Source organism: Amblyomma mixtum, chromosome 8 (genome assembly GCF_055824585.1).
Source record: "Amblyomma mixtum isolate Tamu chromosome 8, ASM5582458v1, whole genome shotgun sequence".
NCBI lineage: Eukaryota > Metazoa > Arthropoda > Arachnida > Ixodida > Ixodidae > Amblyomma > Amblyomma mixtum.
In genome coordinates, this window is record NC_143019.1 from 125,219,659 (window position 1) to 125,247,437 (window position 27,779).

A 27,779-nucleotide genomic window follows, 5' to 3' on the forward strand; every position below is an offset into this window, starting at 1 on the left:
ATGTTTCCCCTTGAGCGTCGATTTTATTCTCGGGAATAGAAAAAAGTCTGGCGGGGCCAAGTCGAGACTGTAGGGGGGCTGAGGCAGCGTTCCCGCTTTGTGCTGGGCAAAAAAAAACGGGGTCCTCATTCACATGATGAAGAAGATCCACCGGTTGGCCTTTTCCTCCTCTGACAACACTCCCGGCACCAACTTCGCGCACGCTTTCCTCATGGATACGTTTTCTGTCACGATCTCAAAAACATGGGTTTGAGGAATGCTCAAGTAATCAGAAATCATTCTCATGCTCATTCTAAGATCACTGTTAAGTAAATGTTTCACTCGCTACACATTTTCGTTGGTCTTGCTGGTCGAAGGGCGTCTGGAGCGGTCGTCGTCTTCCGCTCTTTCCTTAGGTTCTCGGAGCAGCTTGCGCCACTAAAAAAACACCTGATCTACCCATGGAGGCGTCACCGTAGGCCTCCTTAATCATTTTGTGAGTCTCTTTGCCCGTTTTACCAAGATTGACTCAAAATTTGATCGCGTATCGCTGATCCAGTAAACGCTCGATTATTCTGCGTGACGAGACGCTTCGACAATGGTTCACAGTACAAGCGACCTCCTCTCTTCAACGGCCGAGAGCCGACTGCTGATTTTCCCCAGCATTCCCAATATCCCCCTTCAACGATCCTGCACGCGCAGACCACCTCTCGTCCGCCCGTTCGCCCAGGAAAAAACCAGTCCTACTACTTTCAGTACAGACCCTTTATGTAAGTAAAGCCGTTCGTTTTTTAAAATAAAACGCGATTTTACCCGATTCGCGCACCCCGAACGCATTTCTTAAACATTATGTTAAACCCGATCTCCCCCAAGAATGCCCGTTCTGCATGCATAATTGCAAGAGGAAGAAGGGGTGGTAAAGTATACGTATACGTATTTCTGAAAAAAGCTGAAGACACCACATAGAAGTTGGCGGTTGTGGAGTGCCTATTTCAGAGGAGCAATAGTTCAAATGGCGGCCGAAAACTTGTCTTAACGCTTGTTATTTATGACATGGCATAATTTGAAGATATGTTCAATTCTTATTTATGACAGCATAATTTGAAGACATGTTCCAAAAGTAACTTTTATAAATCGAATGCCAAAGACGACTACTGACCAGGAAATTATTCCGAGTCATTGAATTTATGCGTTGACGACATCTCGTTTGGTTGGGTAGTTGGTTCATAAGGAAAGAAAAAGGATTCAGCATGATATATCAAGCGCTATACACAGTAAAAACGTCCTACTGCAGTCCTCTTCCCTGTTTTAAATAGCCTCTATTATATTTAATGAAACTTTTCTCAGTTTACAAGGTAGGCTGGTCTTGCATAACCGCGAACTGCTGCGCAGGGGGTTCCTAATTACTTGTTTAAGTAAATGCAGATTAAAAACAAAATCTCACTTGGTGAAGTGTTTTTTTCTCGTAACTTTTCATTTCGATGTTTTTTTGTAAAATATTCAGCAATAAATAGGGCACTTTGTGTGCCCCTCGAAAATGAGCGTTTAAATTTACTTTTGGTGAAAATAAAGAACCCGGGAAAATCTGAAATATGAAAATTGTTCCCGAATATCCTCATTTCTACCCGAAATTAAAGGAAAAGAAATCGCCCGATTTTTGACGTCCAGAATTCTGGAAAATATAAAATCACAAAACAGGGGGGCAAGATGTAATCAAAAGCAAAAGCTTTTATTTCAACGATATATTTTTATTTTTGCTCCCCTTAGATTTTTGCGAATGTGTTACATGTGCTCCCGGTGTTAAAATATGGTCGGCTCGTAACGAGTTGCGTCTGCCCTGGAGCGCTAATCGAAATGGAGGGCAAAGCACTAGGCAGATAATTCTGCATTCATATAATTTTTATGTTCTTGCATGTTATATACTAATGCTGCGCTACCTGCTCTGAAGGATTATATATTTATGTCCACCATTATCATTATACATGCTTTTCGTCTATGCAAAGATGTCTAGAAGGGATATGATAACAATTAATTATGACTACGCGCATTCAGTGGCGTAGCCAGAAATTTTGTTCGAGGGGGCACATGTTGCAGCGCCGCCTCCTCATAGAATTTGTGGAGGGATCAAACGCAAGAATAATAACTGCATTGCAATTGACAATGCCACTGTGTATGATATAACGCTACGCACTGTCTAGGCAAGTGAAATATATATTTTTTAAAATAAAAGAATGTATTCGTACATCCTAAAAATCGTGGGAGACATAACTGACACCAATGCTTTCATGTTTTTTTTGCGTATTTAATAAGTAAACAAAATGTCACGTGAAGTCTAGAACTATATCAGTCCGAAACGAGCAAAGCAGTGCATGCCGCTTATATGCAAAGCGTAAAGGCAATGAAATGAAAAGTAGAGGACAAATATTTTGATGAATATCTGTCGTTCAAGAACATTTACATTTTTGTACATATGCAACGGCCATGGAAAAATCTCAATGACGCTGTCCTTCGTCCCAGTGTACTGCGCAGCAGCAGCTGTCACCGGTCATGTATTGTGAGTAATTGCACCGAAATTTGAGTCGCAACAGCGAGCACGTGTATAAACGAGTTCTGAAAATATGCATTAGAAGTGCGAAGATAAAATGTAGTATTAGAAATGCGAAGTTACAACTTGAAAAAGGATAAAAAGTGTCACTGGAAACAAAGTAACTGTATGTATACACAAAATCTCGCAATAAAATGTTTAATACATGTATGGCTCCATTAACTCTACGTCTCGAAGCAAAAGTCACTCTATATAATGCGTCAAACAAGGCAAATAAAAATCTTGCGCAATCAAAGATAGTGAATTTTACACAAGGAAAGGCAGACCATCTAGGCAAGAACAAAACTTTGATGGCAGAGGCCGTCGCGATATGTTACTTGGACCATGCTGCGGTCGGTGACCGTTAAAAAAAATTTAAGGGGGGGGGGGTGAAGTCCCATAAGCCCCTCGCCCCCTGGCTACGCCCCTGCGTGCATTAGTCAGAATTGGTCGAGCATGTCAGAAAAAGCAGCAATCCGCTCGATAAAATTCTCACTACCTGACAGACAGCAGGAACACGGAGAACGTGAGCCCTACAAGTTGAGTATAGGTTACATATTGCACATTTCACATTCAACAACGCATTGAATGAAATGAGCGAAATAAGGCTCGAAATTACAGGAGAGGGCATGTAGTTACCTTGCAAGCTAAGTTCATATGACAAATCTGAATCTGCTAAGCAGAAAATTAAAAAAAAAATATTGAAAGGAGATGTGTGAAGACCCCGCCGCAGGTTATATCTGCTGGAATAAACCTATTCATTAAAGCTGGAAGTTCGTTGTTAGCCCTTTAACGGCTGTAGTTTTTTTGTGCGGCTATAATTAAGACTGGGAGTTGTGGATTAAACCATACCGACACCAATTAAACTAGGCAGCATTCAGTATTCTAAATTCGGTTTTAACCGAAAAGGTCAGTGTCTTTGACGAGTGCACGACCGTTTGCTGCCTATTGAGTAGAAGTATTGAGTAGAACTCCGTAAAAGAAAACATTTAACAAGGTAGGGAAGTCGTGGGTTACTCAGACGGTGTCACCGTTTCATTACGCAGCGCTGTTGCACATTTTAAGGCATTGCTCTGCTACCACATGCCTATGCAGACAGGGAAGCTCCTCTCCTCTCCAAACGCCGTTAGCTATAGTATTGCGGTTCACTGTCATCACTCCCTCAGGGCATTTGCTTGGTTAAGTTGGTTCTCCACTGCATGCTTAGACGTCATGCAAAATCTTCACGAAAACGCCTGGCTTTATGTTTACCGCTAAGGCTTGGCGTCAGTTCCATCAGTGCAGTCAGCATGAAGACCTTTCGACGTCTTCACTCTCGCTCAACCGAGCGCAGCAACCCAACGATGACATGACAACTTAGTTGTTTGAAGTACAGTTATATTTCCCTTCCTGCCTAAAGGTTGCATGACGTAACTTGGCGATATCATTTCCTTCTACAAGCACAGCAGTATGCACTCTAGTGTGTGCCATAATTACTGGTAAAGCGACTGCTGGTTCAGAAAAATTGCGATGATCTACACTAAGTGAAATCTGATGGCGCAGGAATGGCACACTTTATCACTGAAAAAATAAAGCGGTAATTGACCCACAAACAACAATATTAAAAAAAAAACGAAAGCGGCGTTCAGAAATCAACAGCGGAAAAAATCTATCGAATTAAAAAAGAAACCGAGCAGTTCAACCCCAAGCAGTATTCCACTGTGGTTTCCGGCAGTCAGAGCAGAGTGAATGCGATACGTGCAGTTACACTCGGGAGGATTACTTCAATGTGTTGTTTGTTTCCTTTTATATGAGTGCAGCAGCATATGCGCATAAATATTTTCTGTAGTGAGAGTGCCGATGTTTACTGCCATTTCCTGGACCGAGTCGCAGGACAAAACAATGTATGTCATGAATGCGTTGACGACCATTAGTGAAAAGCCATCGGTCTGGGCGGTTCAGTTCACGTCCCACCCCTCCACGAAAACAAAACAAACAAGAGCTCTTCATACTTAAGGATTATGGTTCGGTTTATTGGGGTTTAACGCCCCAAAACTACTCAGGCTATGAAGGATGCCGTAGTGAAGGCCTCCGGAAATTTAGACCACAGGAGGTTATTTAACGTGCTCTGACATAACACAGTACACGGGCCTCTAGAAATTCGCCTCCATCGAAATTCAGCCGCCGCGGCTGGAATCGAACCCGCGTCTTTCGGGCCAGCAGCGGAGCGCCTTAACCACTGAGCCTCCGCGGTGGGGGGATTATGGTTCAACCATGTGATATTCTGTTCAGTCAGGAATTATAATCCCCTCGTAGGAAAACCTACAAAATTTTTCATTTGTTTGAAAAGCAGACGCCTATAAAGCACACACAAAAAAATTCAGCCTTCCCTGGTGATTTATTATGAAATTTTTTCGGGCCCGGATATTTTCATGAAATGCCTCTACAGTGTATTCAGGATGTCAGTCGTGCTTCTTTCAATCATTGCTGCAAGAAAACCTCATTATGAGAATAGTTCAGGTTGTATTACGGCTTTTAAAGACGCTGATCCGCTCAAAGCACGTGAACAGATACACACACATGCCGGAATCACATCGGTGTTTACGTGACCGCGGAGACGCATATCTCCTCGCGGATTCCATTTGACCAAGAGGAGCCCTGAATAGGACTCTAAAAGTGCTCTCAAGACAGCGGATGCCTTACCATAACAGAAAACCCGAGTGCGGAACAGTGGGAGAGGATGCTATCCAGCGACATCCTGAAAGTCCAACAAGGACTAGTAAGGCGTGCACGCACGGCAGCTGCCCTCAGCGGAGCCCTGGACTATGGGAACCGACCCTGATGATAAGATAGAAGACTCCATCTGAAGGCACAAAAAAAATATTGTAAATACAGCAAATAAACGTTTTCCACCACCACCACTGCGGACGAGCAGGTGTGGTATCACTTTCATTCATTGGTAGAAATGGAGTAGTTCCGCTGCGGCGACGGCAGGCGACTCGAGTCCAGGCTGTTGCCTTGTAAAATGCAAAGTGCGAGGAAGTCATGTGATGCAAAATCTTAATAATGTTGCTCTGCGCATGCGCGCAACTCTTCCTTTTCCCCAGAACGACTGGATGAAATTAAACTCCCTGTCGATGCCGAGCAAGCTGAGAGCGTATTGGCGTCAAGTACAAGTGACAAATGGAAGCCCACATCTGACATTTGCGTGCAGTTGGCGCCTGACAGAAGCGGATTGGGTCGCGCCAGTGTCTCGTGCGCGAATCTCACCATAGAGAGGCATGTAATGCGGAGCCTCATAGGTGGTGGCAAGCGCCGTCTGATATCGACCGGGTTTATGGGCTGCTGAACTTGGCCCCCCTTTGATCGCTTCTCTCTTTCGATAGAAGCAGCGCCATGGTCTTGCCGGGGCTTTGCTAGAAAGCGAGCTTCCCTTCGTTTGCCGCTTTTGCTGCTTCACACGCGCTGCGTTTACCCGCTTGTGTTGTTTTTTTTTGCTCCGCATGGCTCTCAGTGCCCCCCTCTAGTTACGGTGTTTCCCGCGTCATATCGCCCGCCCGCTCTTCATCGACCTCAGAGACGCGGTTGGTGGCTCTCTCACCATTGTCTACGGCTCTGTAACATGCCCGTTCACAACGTAGATGACCGTTTCTATCTTTCGTCTCTACATACTCAATTGCAATGTCACGGCAGCAACCAGAAAATGAGCGTTTGGAAGCTCAGAACCTACGCATGCAAAATCAGGAAGGCCAGGATTTTTAACGCACTGGTCGAGGAGATACCGGTTCGTTGTTGAAGTTCATTTTTTCTTCACTGGCTGACTTTCTTTGTGTTCTGCCTTTCGGGTGTCAAATTTCCATATGGGTCCAGCGCTGTCACGTGTACTCATCGTTCTGGTTATCCCGTCTGTTCGCTCGTACCAGTATGTTTTATTAACATGGTCAACTGGCCCGCATCGTCACCTTGTTAAATTTCGTATAGGATCGGCACCATATTCGCGCCATGATGTTCTCTAGTTCGGGTTTCATGCTTCATAACGTTGACCTTAGTTTGCCAAAAATTCGAGGTAAATGGAGCTGATGCAAAGCGACAGCACTAGAAGTTTCTGATGCCTGTGCCGAAGGTAGCCGATGCGGCTTGTGCGACTCGGGCAGCTCTGTCCTCCTGTACACCACCTGCCACAGTTGGCAGGTAGAAGTTTCGTACAAACGAACCTAGTCAGGTGGCGTTCCTGCCAGTCAGATAATGCCGCTGCCTTCCAGCCAAGCGTCGATCTCTGGTCTGGCGAGGTCACATCCGGTCTGGTGACTTTACGTCCATCCATCCAATGAGAATTCTCAGCTCTGGTCACGTCACTGCTCGCCTGCCAATCAGAATTTTACTGGCCGACGGCGAATGGTGATGGGGTTTCGCTCCAGTGAGAGTTATATGCTATCGCAGAAAAGACATGAGCCGTGTAGACATAAGCTGTCGCAGCGTTGAAGTGTGCTTCGTAGTTTGTACTCACGCTGCTTTTTGCCATTAAATGACTACCAAATGTGCGTACTTTCTTTGCTTGTGATCTAACTAACATTTGGTAGGATGGGCTGTTTATGAGTGGCCCTTATTTGGAGGGGGGGGGGGGGGGGTCCATAGCGGGCTTTTGTGGCAGATATTCAACGCTGTGACCAGCGCCGCGCTTTTATTGACCTACGGAATGAAACGCGAACAGGATAACTGCAGCATGAAAATCTTTATTACAAAATAATTGCTGCTTCATAGGCAATCCGGGCTGGGATTATTAGCGGCCGTTGTGACACAGAACGGAATATCATGTGAGCGATTATTCTGTCTCCCTCAATTAGTGTCTTCTCCTTTTATTGTTCCGGTTGGAAGTGCCTACTCCAAATGGCATTGGACGCAGGAAGTAAATTCGGACTTGAGCCACTTCTGGCAAATCCCCATTATAACAGATGGGTGCTGTATACTGAGGGCAGCATTCATTAGCATCTCGTAGATCCGTGTGCTGCCGTAATCGTAGCCTTGGGGCTGGGGCAGTAACCTCCTGGACGGGGTTCGACCCCTAGTGCCACTGGGTACGCTCCGGTTTTCCGTTGGGTTCAAGCCTACACTATGCATGGTGTTCGGCTTCGCTGCGGTGAAATTCTTGGAAGACGGTGCCTATGAACGCAGCACGTGTAGGCTGAAAACACGTTGGTAACTGCGCTATTAGGCCAAGATGCCTCTGCGCTATTGAAATAAAATGATCGTCAGACCTCATTTCCTCTTATTTCAATTGTCCCATGCGCTTGTTTACCTAAATCTTGACTTATCTGTTATTGGATTAGGCTAGAAAACATTGTTTGTATTTCACCAATTTCGCTTTTACATATATCTCGGCTACACTGATGAACAACTAGAGCTATAATATATCAACTTTCACATAGATCTAGGCTACACCCTTCAACAACGAGAGCGATAAATGATCAAGGGGGTGGAATTCTTTTCGCTGACACTGTGCACCTATGTTTTACGTTACATTGTTGGTAGTATAATTTAATTAAAATTTCTTTTAGGGGTGCGAAAATGTTGTAATGTAGTCAGCTTCGGAAAATAAGTGTAAGAGTTGGCGGGAAGGTTTGTGGCTTTCCAGGTTACTAAAGAGGCACGGAAACCAGCATGCAAAGAAAACAACCATCATTGCACTGATAAAACTTCGGCTGCTGCCGACGATGCAAAATAAAACGCGCAACAAGGAAGGACGTTTGAGTACGGGCAAAATCTAAGTACTAACACCCTGCCCACTCAGAAACAAAACAACCTAAAAACAACTTCTACACACACCGGTACCAATCCTACCGCAATGAATTATTGGTTTTCGCGAAAGCAGGATGTCTGTTAGCTTCTCAATGATGTTAGCATTTACTTGTACTTTTATTCTCACATATATCCTTTTCGCCCACACTGTGCAAGGATCAGTGATCTAAGCCGTGCCGCATCCGGTGTTCCTACTGCAACAAATTGGTGCCTGTCTGAGCGCCAGAGAGGGCGTATCCTTGCTTCCTCCGAAAAACTCTGTACAGATCCTTCCACTTCGTTAAGCGCGTGTGCTCTCCCTTTTCCCTGTAAAGAAAAGAGGGAACACGGGTTTTCTTGTTGCTTAAATTACACTTACTGGCCTGAAGAAGATGCCGCACTGAATGAAGGAATCTTGTTACGCGACAGGGTACCGCCGGAGAAGACTGGAGTGTGCAGTACTCGTTATACATCGACTCGCCTCCCGAACAAGAGAAATATGCGGCATAATAGGCTTTTTCCTGAAATAAGTTTAAACGAAAGTGGTGCCTACAACCTTTGCACTGACCAAGAAAAATGGCCAATTGAGAATAGTGGGGTGAATATACTGAAGACTCAAAAGGACCAGCTTTGGGAGTTAATGACATGGTAGGTGAAATCAACAAGAACAGATGGAGAAAGGATGACAACGCTAAGAGTGTTATCGCCTTATTGTGATAGTGTTCGCACTTTTAATGGCTCCTTATAGATATCTTTTCTGCATGGCCAGTTTCTGTGATTAACAACTGATGTGGAAAATGCAACTGCTTATTGTGCTTCCTTCTTGTAGACGACACTTTCCGTCAAAACAAGTCCTCGCAGTCAAGGAAAAGAAATCCTTAGTGGTATTAGAGGCCATTCTAGCTACATGAAACCGAGAACTGGAGGCAGCTTTGCAATTAAGCGAGCGATAAGCTCAGTTTTCGAGCCACACCTGACATGTAAGAGGTGTGGTATTAGGCCTTATTAAAGTTTCATCAAAGTCAATGAAAGGCGGCGCTATACTTTCCTTCGTTGGGCGTACCAGCGAAGCATGACTGGGCGGCAATGAACGTTTGGCGCAGAAGGCGAGTACATAAAACTGCCGCTTACGGCGAGACGCGCAGGGCATGAGGAAAGATGTCGCCTCCTTGAATAAAGCAGACGTATGGGGTGGCAAAGAACTATGCTGATGTGGCTCCAAGAATGGCGACACTTTCAAAGAGGCCAACACACGGTGGAAACAATTAGCGAACTACTTCTTTCGAGGAGCGTTGCTCAGAGTAGGTAAAAACTGCAGACTGTAATTAAGGACTCAGTTGTCAACTTCTTGAGAGTACTGGATCTCCAGCAACTCTAAATTTAGCGCAGTACCGTTAATAACGAGCTCGTTTAAATTGGGCTCTAGCGGAGCATTACGATGTAAAAATATACATGTAGCTCCGCGCTTAAACTTCATCGCATTGAGCTCTAGAATATTCGCATGCATTTCCGAAAAAAATGATGTGGAGAAATTACTATTGCACAAAGCTTTCTCAAATTATTGAGGGGGGGGGGGGGGGGGCAGAATATGAGAAATTGAAGCCACCGTTGTGAAAAAAAAAAGTACTGGCCGCACCTCGTTTTTAGGAAGTGGTTGTAGTCTGCAGGTGCGCAAACTTTCACGGCTCTTTTGGGATATAGGTTTCCAATTCTGAACCGATCAAACACAGTTCAAGAAACTGTTGACACGAGGAGAACAGGATTTTTTTTTTATTGGTTAACTTTGGGAGCGCATATGTATTATTCATATTTTTAGCCTGGTAAACATATTGTCACGACCAGAGAGGCCGAGGAGATAGGCGCCGGGAAGAAGCCAAGACTGGGAGCCTTCTTTTAATTACAGCGCCAGGGTCCAGGACACCGAACAGAACAAGCGCGCCTCGAGAGCGCACCGCCGCCTCGTCGTCGTCTTCGACTCAGCGCGGAGGCCGCGCGGCGCGTTAGGCGCGTGGCATTATTCCCCCCCTCCCCCCCCCCCCCCCCCCCGCGAAAGCAAACATCGTCTCGATGTGGAATGGGATATGTACAGAGAGAGGAGGAGGAGCAAAAAAAGAAGAAGAAAAATAGGGGTGAGGTCCGTGAGGGGGGCAGTCCGCGGTCGTCTCCTGTCGTGCTCGTGAAAAAGAAGGACGGGACACTACGATTCTGTGTCGACTACAGGAAGCTGAACAGTGTGACCAAGAAAGACGTGTATCCGCTCCCGCGTATCGACGACTCCCTCGACCGACTTCGTCAAGCCAAGTACTTCTCTTCGGTTGACCTCAGAAGTGCTTATTGGCAGATAGAAGTTGACGAGAGGGACCGTGAGAAAACCGCCTTCATCACACCGGACGGGCTGTATGAATTTCGCGTCCTCCCATTCGGGCTCTGCTGTGCTCCTGCCACGTTCCAAAGAATGATGGACACCGTTCTAACAGGTTTGAAGTGGCAGACCTGCCTTGTTTATCTTGATGATGTCATCATTTTTTCCGCAACGTTCACGGAACATCTGCACCGTCTCAGGACTGTCCTCGAAGCCGTTCGATCCGCCAACCTCTCCCTCAGACCAGAAAAATGCCACTTTGGGTTCACCGAATTGAAGTTCCTCGGGCACGTCATTAGTGCTGACGGAATCCGAGCTGACCCAGAGAAGCTTGCTGCCGTTTCTGCCTTTCCGGTCCCCGTCCACAAAAAAGCAGTCCGACGCTTTCTGGGCCTGTGCTCCTATTATCGCCGCTTCATTAGAAATTTCGCCCAGCTCGCCAGCCCTCTGACGCTCCTAACCCGTGATGACACGTCATTTTCCTGGGGCAACGAACAGCAGGCTGCCTTCGACGAGTTAAGACGCCGACTCCAATCACCGCCCATCTTGGCACATTTCGACGAAGATGCCGACACAGAGGTGCACACGGATGCGAGCAACGTCGGCCTTGGCGTCGTTCTAGTTCAGCGGCAAAGCGGTGTCGACAAAGTAATTGCCTACGCCAGCCGCGCACTGTCGCGCGCTGAGTTGAACTACTCTACCACGGAAAAAGAATGTTTAGCGGTAGTCTGGGCCGCCGCTAAGTTCCGCCCATACCTGTATGGCAGACCGTTTCGTATCGTCACCGACCAGCACTCGCTGTGCTGGCTGAAAAATTTAAAGGACCCTTGCGGCCGCCTAGCACGTTGGGCATTACGCCTGCAGGAATTCGATTTCACCGTCACCTACAAGTCAGGCCGGAAACACACCGACGCTGACAGCTTGTCCCGCGCTCCCGTCGAACCTCCCCCACAAGACACCACCGACGATGATAGCTTCCTTGGAGCGGTCAGCACGTCTGAGCTCGTTTCCAGACAGCGTGCCGACTGCGAGGTGCGTCTGCTCATCAATCATCTCGAAGGTGGGTGGCCTGAAATACCACGATACCTCGCTCGTGAACTGTCGTCGTTCTGCCTGCGGAGAGGATTGCTTTATAAAAAGAACTCTGCCTCAAGTCCGACAACTTACCTGCTCGTCATACCGTCTGATCTACGGGATGAAGTCCTCCTTGCCTGCCATGATGAACCAACTTCCGGCCACCTTGGAGTTACCCCGCACCTCCACCAGTGTCACGACCAGAGAGGCCGTGGAGATAGGCGTCGGGAAGAAGCCAAGACTGGGAGCCTTCTTTTAATTACAGCGCCAGGTTCCAGGACACCGAACAGAACAAGCGCGCCTCGAGAGCCCACCGCCGCCTCGTCGTCGTCTTCGACTCAGCGCGGAGGCCGCGCGGCGCGTTAGGCGCGTGGCAATATTTACAGGCAGGACGATTTCTTTAGCTTTAGGACGCGGAAAGAAAAACGTTGTTCCTCCCTACAGTAAAAAAAAAAATGATTTTTTAATCTCACTTCTGTCGTGTTTCGGGGGAACTATGTTTTGGATGTAGCTACAGACACCAATTCTGATGCTGTGTAAAATATGATTATTTTCAACATTTTCCCAATTTGATCCACGCGTCCACCTTATTCTATTGCCTTCGCGGTAGGGCCCAAGTGCCCACCCAGTGGAAGCCTGCTACCACGCATTTGCTTATCACTGAAATTGAAAATCCGAAATTTATTTTCAAGAAAGGAAATGACGCAGTAACTGTCCCACATATCTCGGTGGACACCCGAACCGCCCCGTAAGGAAGGGATGAAGGAGGGAGTAAAAGAAGAAAGCCGTGCTGCAGTGGAGGTCTCCGATGTAATATCGGCCACTTGGGGATCTTTAACCTTCACTGACACCGAACAGCACGCAGGCGCCTTTTGCGCCTCACCTCCATCGAAACGCGGCCGCCGCGTCCTTATAACTGCACATAACTTAGGCGCATATCCAACCTCCGACAGGCATTTCGAGGTATGGCGGCGTCATACGACCGCGCTTCTGAGCCGACGGCTAGGAACGCCGCACGAGGCATGAGGCTTAGGTGCGGACATGATCGCAGAGGAGAGTCACGCTTGGCGGGTTTTAGCGAGGCGTGATCGGCGGTGAAGGCGTCCCGCGATGTGAAGACAGTAAACGCTCGTGATGGGGTGTAAAAGATTTATTTATACTATTTACAAAAAAGTATTGCATGGACAGGGCCCGAAAGGCGCTGAAGCTTGCTCCGTCTTTGTGTCGCGATTACTAGGCATAGCGCAAGCGTATAGTGAATTTTTAACAGAAGCGTGGCACTGAAAAGTAAAGCGCTGATCTGAGCTCCCTGAGCCACGCCCTTCCCAATAGCGGAAAACAAAACTTGTTCAATTCGGGCATTTTCAAGAAGGCTCAGTTGCCCGTAATTTATAGAAGTTGCTTCTGCTCGGACCTTCAGGCCCAAAAGGCTTTGGTCAAGAGGGCTAAGCTGGCGGCTTCGACCAATGGGGTCCCGGAATAGGGACTCCACCCATTGCGGGGCTCTTTAAGAAAGCCTCACCTCTTTTATTAAATAAAGGCTTTTCATCATCATCATCCCGAAAGGGGTAGCGCTGCTATAAAATTGAGTTTTGCAAGAGCAAAAAGTGTGTGAATGGAAGTAATTGTGTCTTGCATGGATATGAAAATGGATATGGTAGAGTACAACGGTGCTCAGATATGGAATGAGATTCCCGATGACATCAAACTCAAACATAAATTTTCGGCCTTATTGGACATGTTTCTTGTCTGTCCATAGCTGTCGGACTAAATGCGTTTGTGTTTGGTTTTGTACATTTCAGAATATGTTTGTTTTTCAGAACATGTTTGCGCTTTACATATTTGCAATGTCGCGATTGTTGTATCTCACGTCCTTGTGTACATGTAGTTTGAATGTCTGCCATTTCTTTTGTGAATATCTTGTATTTGGGTCTTTCCCTAAGCGAGCTGGCTATGGGTCTAATCAAGTTCTGATGTATTTGTTTAGAAAAAAATGATGCTGCTGATGATGATGATGAAAGCCGTGCTGCGCTGGAGTCCACAAAGAGATGGATGGAAGAAAATTCGCTCGTTAAAAAAAAAATTGCGCATTCGAGTAATTTGCAAGGTAAATGCTAGTGAGAGATATGGGGCTGTAGTTTAGTGGAGAATGTCTGCGACAGCATTAACGAACTGGCACTGCGTTAACATTTGCCAATCAACAGGTAGTGCATAACTTTCTAGCATGTGGGGAAATAGTTTGAAGGTAGCAGAGGAACACGTTTTTTTTTTCTCTTTGAGTAACTTAGAAATAATGTCACCCACACCAGAAGAGGAGCACAAATTCAAGGAATCTGTGAAGACCGTAATACCGTCTTGACCAACAGTAAAATGCAACCTAGGTGCAATTTGACAAGGCAGATATGATGGCGGCACAGCACCGGAGCTAGGGATATGCTCTTGCATTTGAGTGACAAGATTGGAGAATCGTCTCTGATGATTTTGTGTGCCCCGCATTTTAGAGTGAAACCTCTACTCCACGGCCAAAGCTGCAAAAGCCGGGCCATCACTAAAGCCTACAGCTCGACATTGAATTAATGAACAAAACAAACATGGCCGCGACTGCGATTCGAACCCGCACCGGCACGAACGGGTCAGCTTCGGTGGCCACTACGCGAGAGTACTATGCTATCGTCGCAGTCGATCGCGGTTCGTATTAGACTGCACCACACCCTCACGCTGTTCATTGCACTTGGCCGTGTTCATCAACTTGTATCTGGGGCGCGAACAGATCAGATCAGCTTAAGGTTGATTTGCGTTTGACCTAAGTCTAATATCATTGTTTGAAGGGCGACCCAGCAAAGCAAAACCATGAGCAAATCAGGCTAAACACTGATTTCGCACGTATACTCGGTGTAAATATGGTAAAACATTACTGTTTTTTAGATTTGTCGATAATTACTTTGTTTTATTGTAGTGCGACAACCTCGAATTTGAGCAGCAGATTTTAAATGTTTATAGTTTAGGCGCGCCTTGAGGCGTTGGTTTTATCACATGAAACAACAGGTAATGATTCTATTAGGCGCTCAGCTGCCGGCTCGAAAGGCGCGGGTTCGATGCCGGCCGCGGCGGCTGAATTTCGATGAAGGCGAAATTTTAGAGGTTCGTGTACTGTGTAATTACTGCAGGTTACTGTGAAGTAAGCTGCGCGTTTACTGTGCACGTTACAAACCCCCAGGAGGTCGAAATTTCCGGAGCCCTTCACTACGGCGTCCCTCATAGCCTGAGTCGCTTTTGGACGTTAAACCCTAATAAACCAATTAAACCAAACGATTATATTAGGTACTTAGATCTCTCGCGGCGCTTTAATCCATCCCACGTGTGTTTGTACTTCAAGCCCCGAGCTCAGAAACCCATCCATCCTTATGCATCAGCCCATTAAAATCTTGCAAAAAGCACTGCAAAAAAATTCCGTGAATGTTACGTACCGACTCTCCATAACAGAACAAACGCTTGCTCTATTGCATCTAAAATGGAGGGTCCATCCGTAACACATTCGTGAAGGTGGTTGGCCGTATTATGCATTTTCTGAAACGTATTACTCGCCGTAACTGTTGGCCCCCGGACTAGGCACCACATGATGTCCCATTTCCGATCTGTGTGGTTTACTCTTGTTCAACAATGTCCGCAAACTAGCATGGCGAAAATGATATTAACCCCGTGTGCAAAGGTGAAGATCCGAGTGGGGGGTGATAATCAAATTAGACCCAAGTGACGCATAATGTTGCTTCAGCGTTGAGGGATTGCTACAAATTGTGAGCAACATTAAATAACAAAGGTCTTACTTTGCTACAACTTTAAAAGAAGAACGTTGACTTCATAAAAAAATGTTTTCATCATGTTGCTAGCCACATGACAGGGTAACAATTAATAAATGCATTAATAAATAATTTAGAAATGCACCGCAATGAGGTCAAGAGTTAAAAAAACATTTAGACACAGACAATGGTTAGACAACTTCTCCAAATTGAAACTGAACACCAGCTGAAAATACATTACAAACATGATGAAAGTGCACAAGGTGAAAGCCGAATTTCCATCTGCCGTTTGATAAGGAAACGAACCACTGAGAAAGCCAAAAGCATGGGCAAACAAATTTGTGAATGCAGTGCAATGTAGCAGTCACATCTTTGCTACACAACCATCAATCAAAAACGCTAACTCCTTCACGGATGACAAAAGCACAGGCACAACAAAATATTGCTCATTGCAATGTTCAATTTATTAGGTACCTATAGCCGGCCATTTATGCCTGGTCTTCCTGCGGATAAATGAAACGCTGCCAAAAAGCAGTGAGCAGCCATAATTGCTGTAGTGACAAGGAGGATGTGCACCGTAGGTGCTGTTCCCTCATCCTGAGTAGGAGATAATAGCTGTTTTTTCTCGAATGTACTCTGGAAGCATGAATTTCCTATCCAAGCTTGCACTGACATGACCCATCATGAACTCTGCAGCTTTGACAAACATGTGGGCCAGTCGACAGCCACAGAAGACTGTAGAACCCTCCTAACTTGCAAAAAACCAGTGCTCACAAAGAAAAATTTGACAAAAAAATGAGGGGTTCCTTATACACACTATGTTTTTATATGGTACTAAGAATGCGGCTAAGACATGGCATGAATATTGTTTTTTTCTGCTCAGTTACAAACTTTCTCGCCTGTGCTAACATATTACTGCAATGTAAATAATGAAACATGCCAGCATTGCACAACATGCTGTAAGACTTACAAAATACACCCCCTGCAAGGCTACCACATGCCTCTTACATGCGGTAATGTTTATATCTACCAAACTATCTAGACTAAAATGAGACACCAAGCCTCTGACATCTGGAGATGTGTACCTCCCATGCAATTAGAGTGATTGGAGATGCTCCTTCGTGATGGCATTTCAGTTGATAGGTGTGGAATGACCGGATACGAAGGTGAACAACTAGACACCAACTTTTTAAGCAACATCACAATGAGCAATGTGCCTTGGCTTCTCTTCTATCCAAAAAGTTTTATGTTCCATGTTCTGTGTTTACGTAACTGCTTGCATGTGCTCATTTTGGCTCGCCGAGAGGTTCTTTTCTTTGTTAAACTAGCTTTAACTCTGGCCTCAGTCCTCTGCACCTTCTTAATTTTTTGCTAGTGTTCACCTTAAGTCATGTGCAAGCTCACGCAGATCTCTACTTTTCTACGTTTCCAACGGTCACATCTTCTCTGCCTTCGTCATGTCCATCACTGCATCCGACGCCTTCAAGTATGCTGTGTATAATCACCTTAACTAATCTGCCTATTACACATGTATTTTTGTTAGCCACCCACTCCTCTCCCTGGCGCTGATAGGCGCTGAGAGTAAATAAATGAATTGTAGTCTAAGCTAAGTCTCAGCAAGCATGCGTTATGTTCAGTTTATTTTACCATGTTGACCAGTAAAGAGTGGATGAAAAAACGCTGCTAAGTGGGGCTTGACATGCCTCTCACCCCTACACTGGAAAGCAGCAGGCAAGGCATACATAACCACTAACGACAACAGAACATGCCAAGTGTGAAGTAAATCAGTAATGTTCCTCGCATTTATCACAGGGCATACTCTCTGCTCAGTAATTTATTACCCCCTTAGACATTCTGCAAGGAGTGCATACAATGATGTGTCACCACAATACGATGAGAATCATTAACCCTGTGCCAATACAACAGCAAAAAATTTATGCCCAATAAACGCACTGCTTACATGCAACCAAGAGGCAAGAATGGGACAACCTGGTACATATATGGAAAATAAGCTCAAAATAATAAAGAATGACATTTGAGCAGCCGCTCATTCCCCCCACCCCCTCCCTCAAAAAAAATATGAAAAATGGTCCTCTTCACACGGCACGTTTGAAAGATGCGGCTGTAATGTTTGCGACAGTTCCACTACGTGTGAAAATCAGATATAAATAACGCCAACGCATGCGGTTGGAAGCGAGGCGCCAGGGCGCGGGCAAACAGTAATCGTCTTCAGGTATCGACTGGTTCCACCTCCTGAGGGCCGCTGTTCGACGAATACCACTCATGGCCACGTTCACATCCAACAAGCTTGTAATAAACATTAGACAGGTGTTTATCATGACGCAGCAGCAGCTCATCAGTGCTATTGGCCTGTGCTGAATTTTTTAGCTTGATAAACGAAATCCTCCACCGAAACGCGTGTCGACCGTTCCTCGCCAGATTCTTGCAGTCCCACGAGGGTGAGCAGCTTTTCCGCCGGCTTCGTCTCCTCTTTAGTGCAGGGCCACTGTCATTGTGACGCACATTCTGCACGGTCGTTTTACTATGCATCGATGCCGCATGGGACAGCAAGCGGTCGTACACTCCAATGCGGCGTAAGGGCCGCACACATACACACACCGTAACGACAATACAGCGCGCAGGACGCACGCAGCGAACACGGAAGAACAAAAACCGTTCTAAAGCACCTGTTCACTCAACACCACACACACATACTCCGCAACTCCGCGCATGGTTCCGACTGCGGGCTTGGCTAGCGCTTCGACTCGTCATGGCCAAGCTGCATGGCCTGCGCTCTTGTGGTAACAACGCTCATGAAACGAAAAGAAAATTTTAATATGTAAAACCATTCAAGTTGTCAGCTAAAAAAGCTACGGTAAAATTAAATACATCTGATATGTTTTCAAGGTGGTGCGCATTTGCGGACGCGAATACGCGAATGGGGCTATGAATGTCCCGTGCAGCTCTGCTAGCCACCATAGCTTTGCAAATGGCATCGTGCTCGGTGTTTTGCGCGGCTGACTTGCCCGCATGAATTTTACTTCCTCCGTGCACACATGCTTGGTGAGGTGAACGGTGGTCGGTGCGAACAGTGCGAAGTTTAATCGACTGAAAATTGCTCAAGGAAAATCAGCGGCATTGCATTTTTGCTGTTTCTGGGCATCACGAGTGACTGGCGGCAGCCACACGGCATCGTCTCCGGTTTGGTGAACCTTGTGAGAAGGTGAGCAATTTGTTCTCAAATTTTGAAAGCGGTTTTTTGTTTGTATTGTAACCCTGTGTCTCGTCGCATGTTATGTTCACGGTAACATCAGCACAACGTGCATGCGCTTTCTGTCTCTATTTGAAGTAACATTGGTCGGTCAGCGTAAACTTTTCGATTCAATTAAGCACAAGCTGTCCATGTTGGTAGTGCGTGTTGAATGTTATTGTCCTGTCCTTTCTGCCTGTGTTCTGCGTGTTTTTCTGTGCTCCGTTTTTAGATGGATCGGTACCAACTAGCCCAACTTTCTGCTTTACTGAACTCTATTTGAGATCAATCTGCGCTCGAGATGGTCTTCTGATAATTTATTTATTACCAGGTATAGTCTAGAGATTTGGAACCGTTCATCCCACTGCAACAGTGCTGAAAAGCTGTTTTGTGTTCATGCATCTGCTGTCCTTAAACTTTTCGGTAATCATTCGCATGGTTCCTTTGGATCTGGACAACCGGCTACTGTTGCAAGAGACGCCTCGCAGCAGAGCCCCTGGGGACGCCCAGTGGGTCGGCTGTTTGTCCAGGTGCCAAGTTACCAAAGGTACCATTCCAGACAATTTTTTTTTCTGTTCATCAACCTCATATTCCTTGCAAAAATTACAGTATGTAATTGGGCACTAAAAAAATTGGTAACTTATACACATTTCAGGACAGTTCAGAGAAATGAAATGAAAATTGGTTTTTGAGGAAAGAAACTGGGGCAGTAACTGTCTCACTTCTCTCGGTGGACTCCTGAACCTAAGGGAAGGAATAAACGAGGGAGTCTAGAGAGAAATGCACATGCAGCATCAGTATTCTCTCTGTAGACTTTTCTAGACCTGGATTCATTCCTTCTAGGACAGTGCCAAGCAGTAGGTCAACTGCACACAAATTTATTTTCCTCTGGTGCAAAGTAAAGAGTGAAAATGTTATAAGACAAGTCTCTACCCTGTTTCATTCTCACTGCATTTGCTCAAAGCATAATATGAAATGCTGTATTTCTTATACCCTGGTTTCCTTTACTTTGAGCAGTAGGTATTGACAATGAACGTCAAGGCAACTCCACTCTCATTGCTTCTTGCTGCTTTTAGGTTTCCTCCATGATTTTCTGTTTCCTCAGTCCTGGCCTTAACATATTTTCTTCTTCTGCTTAGCTTCGAACTATTGGCTAGGTTACATGATTCTGCTACTTCTATGTTCACTGTGAGGTTTGAGAGCTTGTTGCTTTGTTCTTTTTTTATAAGCATCTTTGTCTTCTCGAGGCTGATTGGCAGTCCGGAACAGAGACGACATGCATTGTTTATGTTAAGATGATGTCGCACTGGGAGCAAAAAAGTTTAGTGGAAGTCGCGATGAGGCGCACTTTTGTTTAGACTAGTGGCAAAGGTTTACTGTTGCTTCGCAGTAAAGCGCTCCCACCTGTTGCACACGAGCATTTAGGTGGCTGTTAAATACTACTATCAAGGATTTAGCCATTGTAATGTCGCAGGTCTGTTGCGTAGGATTTCAGATCATTGTCTTGCACTGTCCCTGAAGCCTGTTGTCTGTCAGTCACGCCACTATGCTGTTGTATTTCTGTCCAGTGTAAAAAATATTTTCTGTGATTATGCTACACGCACAGGTTCATGGGGAAGTAAATATTTTGTGTCGCTTCACCCGCATAAAGCTTCAAAATGAACACATGCAAAAACACATGCTGTTAAAAGCCTTGGCTTGTGTAACCTAAGTGTGAGGAGAATACTATTATGGCCGGGATTCTTGCATTGCAACCTACTAAATTCCTTTTTTGTAAAAAGAATGACGTGAGGTTTCATGAGTTACAGCTCTCTTTCATTGGTTGCTCAGAGAAAGCGTTTATTGTAAGTAAGCAGTGGTCGCTTTTTTCTATTGTTCAAGTAGCAGCATCAGCATGCCTCATCATTTTTGTCTTGAATGACTGAATGTGCTTCCATAGCATTGCCTTCTTTTTTTCTTGTTGCTTATTCAGCATGCAATATTGTGTCCATAGATTGCACTTTAGCATTATTTTGCGTTCTCCCAAGCAAATTTTAGGCGACCAAATTCAGAAGCTGCTTGTATTGGCCTTACATGCTCGCTATTAGTGCAGAAGTAATTATATGCCACACTAAATACCAAATCTACATCCTTCAGAGTGGGTCTAGAAGCTTGTCTCCAGACTCTTGCCTTCAAGGAGTTCTTACAGGTTTCACATATCTGCTTGGTGTTGGAAGTGACAGCCTTGACTGATAATGATATGCATTGGACACACATTATGCATTTACAGTTAGGCCGGAACGAAATGCGACCATACATGTGCAGTACTTTTCTACTTTGCAATGAGGTGTACATTTAGAAAGGGTTCATATCTGTGTATTAGGTAGATCTCTTATCCTGAAACAGGAATCATGCTAGCTGCGTACTCAAGCTGAAATCACACAGGTGAAATATTTTGTCTTGTTCATAGGCACTGTTTGCATTTCATTCCAGCCTGATTGTGTACTACTGCCATAGCAGGTACCCCATCTAAACGAGACACTCTCTTGTGGAAAATCATGCGCATATGTTTTAGACACGTGTGTGAAGAAATGTGCAGCTACAGACATTGCATACTTGGTTATTCATAATGCTTTTTTTTCCTCATGTGCATAGAACAATGTTCAGCTACATGGCTTGTTTTGTTGTTACTACTTCTATTTTTCAGCTAATATTAAACTAAACATTAATCTCAGAGACCCGATGTTCAACTGAATGATCCTTCTGTGTCCCACTAGGAAGGCAAAAGCATCACGCCTAGGGCTCATTCACCGCCCTTCATCCCTGTTTTGGTTTCAGTCGGTCAGTTATGCTATTAATGAATATAATCACTTTATAGAACAAGTATATATGAAAATATATTTTGGGATAAATGAGGTTAACAAGTTATCCACTCTGCACAATGGTATGGTTGGTCTTGTACATCTTTACTTCGGTGTTAATGTTTCTTTTGTGGTTGCTGTCTAAATAACTTTGCCTGCCTATTGTTTGGTTGGTTGGTTTGGTTGGTTTATGGGGTTTAACGTCCCAGAGCGACTAAGGCTATGAGAGACGCCGTAGTGGAGGGCTCCGGAAATTTCGACCACCTGGGGTTCTTTAACGTGCACTGACATCGCACAGTACACGGGCCTCTAGAATTTCTCCTCCAAAGAAATTCCAGCCGCCGCGGCCGGGATTGAACCCACGTCTTTCGGGTCAGTAGCCGAGCACCATAGCCACTGAGCCACCGCTTGTATCCTAAGTCCTTTTATGCCTGTCTTCCTACTGGCTCTCTCCCTTTTCAGTCATTCCTTTTTCCTTTAAACTGGCGATTGGTCACAAGCCTGCTGTGGGAATGGCAGGTAGCACTAGGCCCCTTTTTTTAATCGAACCTGCACTGCTAATATTAACACTAATAGTACTGTATCAGTATTTATGTGATACTGCATTTTTTGTTATGCATAAATAGTTGGCTAAGCCAATGGTAGCAGTGTTGAATATCAGAATATATCATGCATATATCTTGCATGCAATATCAGTATCAGTTTATTCATTTTGGATGAAGGTTATACAAACAGGGTGATAAAAGCATCTGGGCCCTTAGCAAGCTGCTAGTTCGGGCCCATGCAATAAGTGCACAAAATAGCGTACCCAGGAGTCAGAATAAGAAAAAAAAAGTGTGCATTTTATAGGAATAGAAGATGTTACACAAAACTATATCAGTATATTCACTATTACGCTACCCTCTGTTTCTTTCAGCTCGGCCGTATGGCTGTAGATATTTTGTGCTTCTTTCCTAGTTTAGTCCACTCAAACTAAAACTTTGCGTTCTGTGTTGCAGGTTGAATCTACAATGAATGCCGCACTGTGTCTTGTAAGCAGGAGGCGGTGTTAATGGAGCCATGAACTTTTCTTGCGGATGACTAGCGTTGGCCTTATTATGTACTGAACCTCAAGTGTGAAGAGGAAAATGTCGTGTTGGATTTCTGCAGAGGTGAGACATCATGGTGAATCTACCAGTGCGAAAGACGAGACAAGAGACAAGACAGGCGCTGTGTCGCGGCCAAAGTTTATTGAAGTGAATAGGGAATACATGAAGAAGCCAAGCAACACCACAAACCACACAATTACAAATAAGCATACATGACAACATGAGTCAATGCCCCTGAACATTCCCCTGATCGAGATAGTCCAACTCATTGCGTGTTAGTGCGATAGACAACACACTTGCACATTAGTCACCGAGTCGTAAGGTGTGTCTAGCCTCAATAATCTACCATTTAATCTTCTCTAAATTTACTGCCAAAATGTGTGCTGCCAAAAGGAAAGGGTAGCAGCCTTCACATCCCTTGCAATATACAGAAAAGTTAGAACCCCTAATGCTACAGAAGTCGACTCAAGTGCACTGTTTTGAGGAAAAGTTAATCAAAAACGTCGAGAAAGAGAGTAGAGAACGAGTCACGCTTTTCCTTCTCAAAACCCGCTCTTACCCTCTTGTGCTCCTGTAATCTTACATTGATACACCTTCCAGTTTCACCTATATAGACCCGACCACAAGATATAGTGTCTGATACCATGTTCATTTTACAAGGTACATATACATTTCACACCACATGTGTACTTTTCTCGAGAAACATTCACAGAATTATTCTTCACAATTTTATATATTTTAACTAACTTATTAGGGGCCAAGAAAATCGCTTTTCCATCATACCTTCTGGCCGCATTTTTCAGTTTGTGCGACAATCTATGTACGTGCGGTAACACAACCGGTCTTTTGGCATCTTGCTGGCTGGCCCCGGCCGGATTGCGCCGGTCACCGTGAAAAGCTTTCGGCTTCATTAACAATTTATTGTATGCTCTTGCAATAACCTGGTTAGGAAATCCTGCGTTCATTAACCTAAAATGTGCTCTTGGAAACTAGTCGTCGTGCTGTGAAAGCATGACTTCATCAATTCTGAGCCCAGGCTTGACAGCCCAATGCTATCTTTCACTAGCTTGGAATAGCCAACCTGTGTCCAAGTAGCAGCTTAACACTCCTGGGTGAATATCACCAGCGCACATGGTGTGTGCAGATCATCAAGGTAAGGTCCAAAAACCGCAGCTCTTTTTGTGGTGACATTTGCTCCAAGGTAAACCTAAGACAAAGGCCTTGCTCCTTAAACAGCTTGAGAATATGTTCATGTCCCAAACTATCAGAACCTTTGTAAAACACCAGAAAATCATCAACATAGCAAAGATTTTTCCCCCAGTCCATGCAAGTCCTTGACAATCATTCTATCCACCCTGCTTAAAATATCTCTTAGCACAAGGCCCATCTGCGAACCACTACATATACCAGATTTTTGAACACATACCACACTACAATACTCTACAACCATGCTCTTAAAATAAATGCTATTCACTAGCATGCTCTTCAGATAAATTTCAGAAAAGGGTTCTTTCAAAATTTTGTCTGGTTATTTGCAAAAGCATCTGTCTACTTCACATCTTGAAGATCCGTTTGTTGTACTCAATTAGCAGCGTGGTTGAGTATCTGATGAATGGCAATCTAGCGGATTGTCTGGCGGTTAGTGTCGATGTAGAACTATTTTATTCCATCCCGTATGAGGACCTCTTGAAAAGCTTGTGAATGTGTATATCGGAGCACAATGATGAGCTTGTGTTTAGGAACAGGTGCATAGTAGTCTTTTTTTTTGGACTTATCTCCTTTTATTTGAAGAGCATGTTTGTGGAGTATGGCTGTGCGGCATATGTTCAAAAGTCTAGTATATGTATCGATTTAATGCCCCTGATCTAAGTAATATTCTCTTAAGCAGGGTGGATGGAGTGATTGCCAAGAACTTGCGCTGGGCTGGGGGAAAATCTTCACTGCGTCTGATTTTCTGGTCTTTTACAAAAGGTTGCGATAGTGTGGGACCTGTGCATATTCTCAAGTTGTTTAAGGAGCAAGGCCTTTCTTTGTCCTAGGTTTTCCTTGGAGGAAATGTTCCATCAAAAAGAGCTGCGGTTTCTGGGCTTCACCTTGATGTTCTGCACATGCCATGTATGCTGCCGATATTCACCCAGGAGTGTCAAGAAGCTACTTGACTACTGGCCGAACCATTCTAAGCTAGTGAAAGATAGCATTACGTCATCTAAGCTAGGCTCGGTATTGATGAAGTGATGCTTTCACAGCATGACAAGTGGTCTCCAAGAGCAGATTTTAAGGCTTACGAAAGCATTATTCCCCAACCATGCTATTACAAGAGTGTGTGATAAATTGTTAAAGCTGAGCGTATAAGATGCTAAAGGTAAGAATGGCACAGCATCATGTAACGAGGACAGCAGGAAAGCACACACGCATTAGTGCCAACCTTGGAGCGGATACAGAATCCAAGAGCGTGTGCTTGACATTCAGCATTGGCAGTCAAGGATCGGGCTCATTCAATCTTGAATGTTCAAATCAGTGTTTTCTCATTTTCTTGACTGTCAGTGCTGATTGTCAAGCACGGGCTCTTGGATTTTGTATCCGCTCCAAGGTTGACACTTGTGCGTGTGCTTGCTGCCCTGCTGTCCTTATTACTTGATGCTGCGCCATTCTTCCCTTTAGCATGTTAAAGCTAAAACCCCTTCACAGGGATTGGCAGGATACGGCCGGGGCCAGCCATCCAGATGCCAAAAGATCGACTGTGTTACTGTATATACGTAGATTGTCGCACAATTTGAAAAATGCGGTCAGAAGGTGTGGTGCAGAAATGGTGCTGTTGGCCCTAATAAGTTGTCTACAATCTGTAAAATTGTGAAGAATAATTTTGTGAATTTGGTCCGGGAAAAGCATATGTGCCTTGCAAAATCTATGTGGTGTATCGGATACTGTTATCTTGGGGTTGGGTTTATGTTGGTCAAACTCGAAGGTGTGTGAATGTAAGACTACGGGAGCACAAGAGATATTTGGATATTGGTAGGGGTCCTAACTTATCTGTACATCGCAAGGAATGTGAAGGCTGCTAGCCATTCCTTTTGGCAACACTCATTTTGGCGATACATTCGGAGCAGATTAACCGGAAAATTATCGAGGCTAGACACATCTTATGACTCGGTGACAAATGTGTGAGTGTGCTGTCCATCACGTTAATATGCAACGAGTTTGACTATCTAGATAAGAGGAAAGTTAAGGGCGATCTTTTACTCATGTTGTGGTATAGCTTATCTGTAACTGTGTGGTTTGTGGTGTTGTTTGGCTATGTACTCCCTGTTTACTTCCATAAACTTCAGTTCCGAGTCAGCCGCCGCGGTGGCTCAGTGGCTATGGTGCTCGGCTGCTGACCCAAAAGACGCGGGTTCGATCCCGGCCGCGGCGGCTAGAATTTCTTTGGAGGAGAAATTCTAGAGGCCCGTGTACTGTGCGATGTCAGTGCACGTTAAAGAACCCCAGGTGGTCGAAATTTCCGGAGCCCTTCACTACGGCGTCTCTCATAGCCTTAGTCGCTTTGGGACGTTAAACCCCCCAAAACCAAAAACCAATCAGTTCCGAGTCAGTGCCTGTTTTGTCTCCTTGTCATTGTCTCGTGCTGGTAGGTGCGTGTACTTGCAGAGTAGATTCATTGAATTGTATACTTGCAGAGGCTTGTGAAGAAAAACCAGAGGAATTTTCTTTGCTTTGTCTGGAATGGAAGTTAAAATTTTTTTTCGCATAGCTGGATGTTTGCAGCATGAAATTCCATTCTGGAAGGGTAAACCCACTAAATTGTACATTTTGTGTGCAAGCGTACTGATGCTTGCGTGAAACTGAAAACATTCGTCCAGGCTATCTGGCTAGCTTCCTTCTTCCTTGTGCCCAGATTTTTTTAAACAATACTTTGTCAGATTTATTTTCACCAGAATTTCTAACATGTTAATTACACCACATTTTGTGATCATATACAACAAAATTCAAAACATGATGATCACTGGTATGGTTTAGTCTGGGGTAGAATGATGAGAAGTACCTAGTATATAGTAAAATCTAATATTACTAGTCAAACAAAATTGCTCTTTTTTTTAGTGGAAATATTGCTACCAGAGAGTTGGAGTGGCATGGCATGATGAAGACTTGGACAGTGTGCATTCCAAAGTACCTGTATTCATGTCGGCACGAGAACTTGCACACAGTGCTTCAAACAGTTGGTGAGTACCTTGGTGTTGTGCTTCTGCTTAAATAGATAGGTAGATATTTTATTTTAAATGTGCCTGAACAGCCAATTGGCCTAAACGAGTGCACGCTAAGTCATACAAACACCATGACGTGAACAGACATAATACTGAAAAATGATCACCAATACGATGATAATAATAGTAAAGAAAAACAAGCATGATGAAATAAACAATGAAAACAGCAAATTAGGCAAATATTTCTGTGTCATAAAAAGTTGAATTGTATTATTTGCAAACGAGTCATTGGTGTAATGGCATGCATGTCAGGATAAAATATATCGTAGCATTTGGTGGTTTTTCCCTGAGGCACACGAAATTGCAGTGACATCAATAACTGCTCACAGTCAATAGAGCCGAGCACAACTTTATGTAGAAAATGCATATCACGCGTGAGTCACCTGTCAGAAAGAGGTCTGCTAGAAGAAAGTCGTAGTCTTAGAAACAACAGCACTCAATATATCTATCACAAAGGATGCATACAATCTTCTGCTGAACATTTTCGATTTGATTGCCAGAGGTAACAAAGGCACTATTCCAAGCTACTGATGCAAACTCGAGACGTGGCATCACGAGAACACAGTAGCCAAATTATATTTTTAATCTGAATAAGAGTGTGTATCTGAAAATTTGAGCAAAAATTGAGTAGCATTTTGGTATTCTTACACGAAATACCACTGTTAAAATTGGTTATAAATGATGTCTCACATGTACACTTATCTGCTGAATATAGTAAGCATGGCTTGCGACCTGAGTGCCTCCGATGTATAAAAAAAATGGCCAGGTTACTGCATGACGCATGGAGCAACC

The 27,779-nt window shown here is 44.6% G+C and overlaps 1 long non-coding RNA gene across 2 annotated transcripts in view; it reads left to right on the forward strand.

The window, feature by feature from the left end:
- The window catches only part of LOC149334226 (uncharacterized), a 304,354-nt gene extending 277,411 nt beyond the window's left edge, over positions 1-26,943 (forward strand). Inside the window, exons 1-3 of one of the 2 annotated variants that reach the window (XR_016284732.1) lie at positions 18,651-19,347; positions 22,639-22,791; positions 26,824-26,937. This is a non-coding gene — a long non-coding RNA (uncharacterized LOC149334226). Of the gene's footprint in view, positions 1-18,650; positions 19,348-22,638; positions 22,792-26,823 lie in introns of those variants that run through there. The other variant, XR_016284733.1, reaches the window with a different exon arrangement.
- The last annotated feature ends 836 nt before the right edge of the window (positions 26,944-27,779 follow it).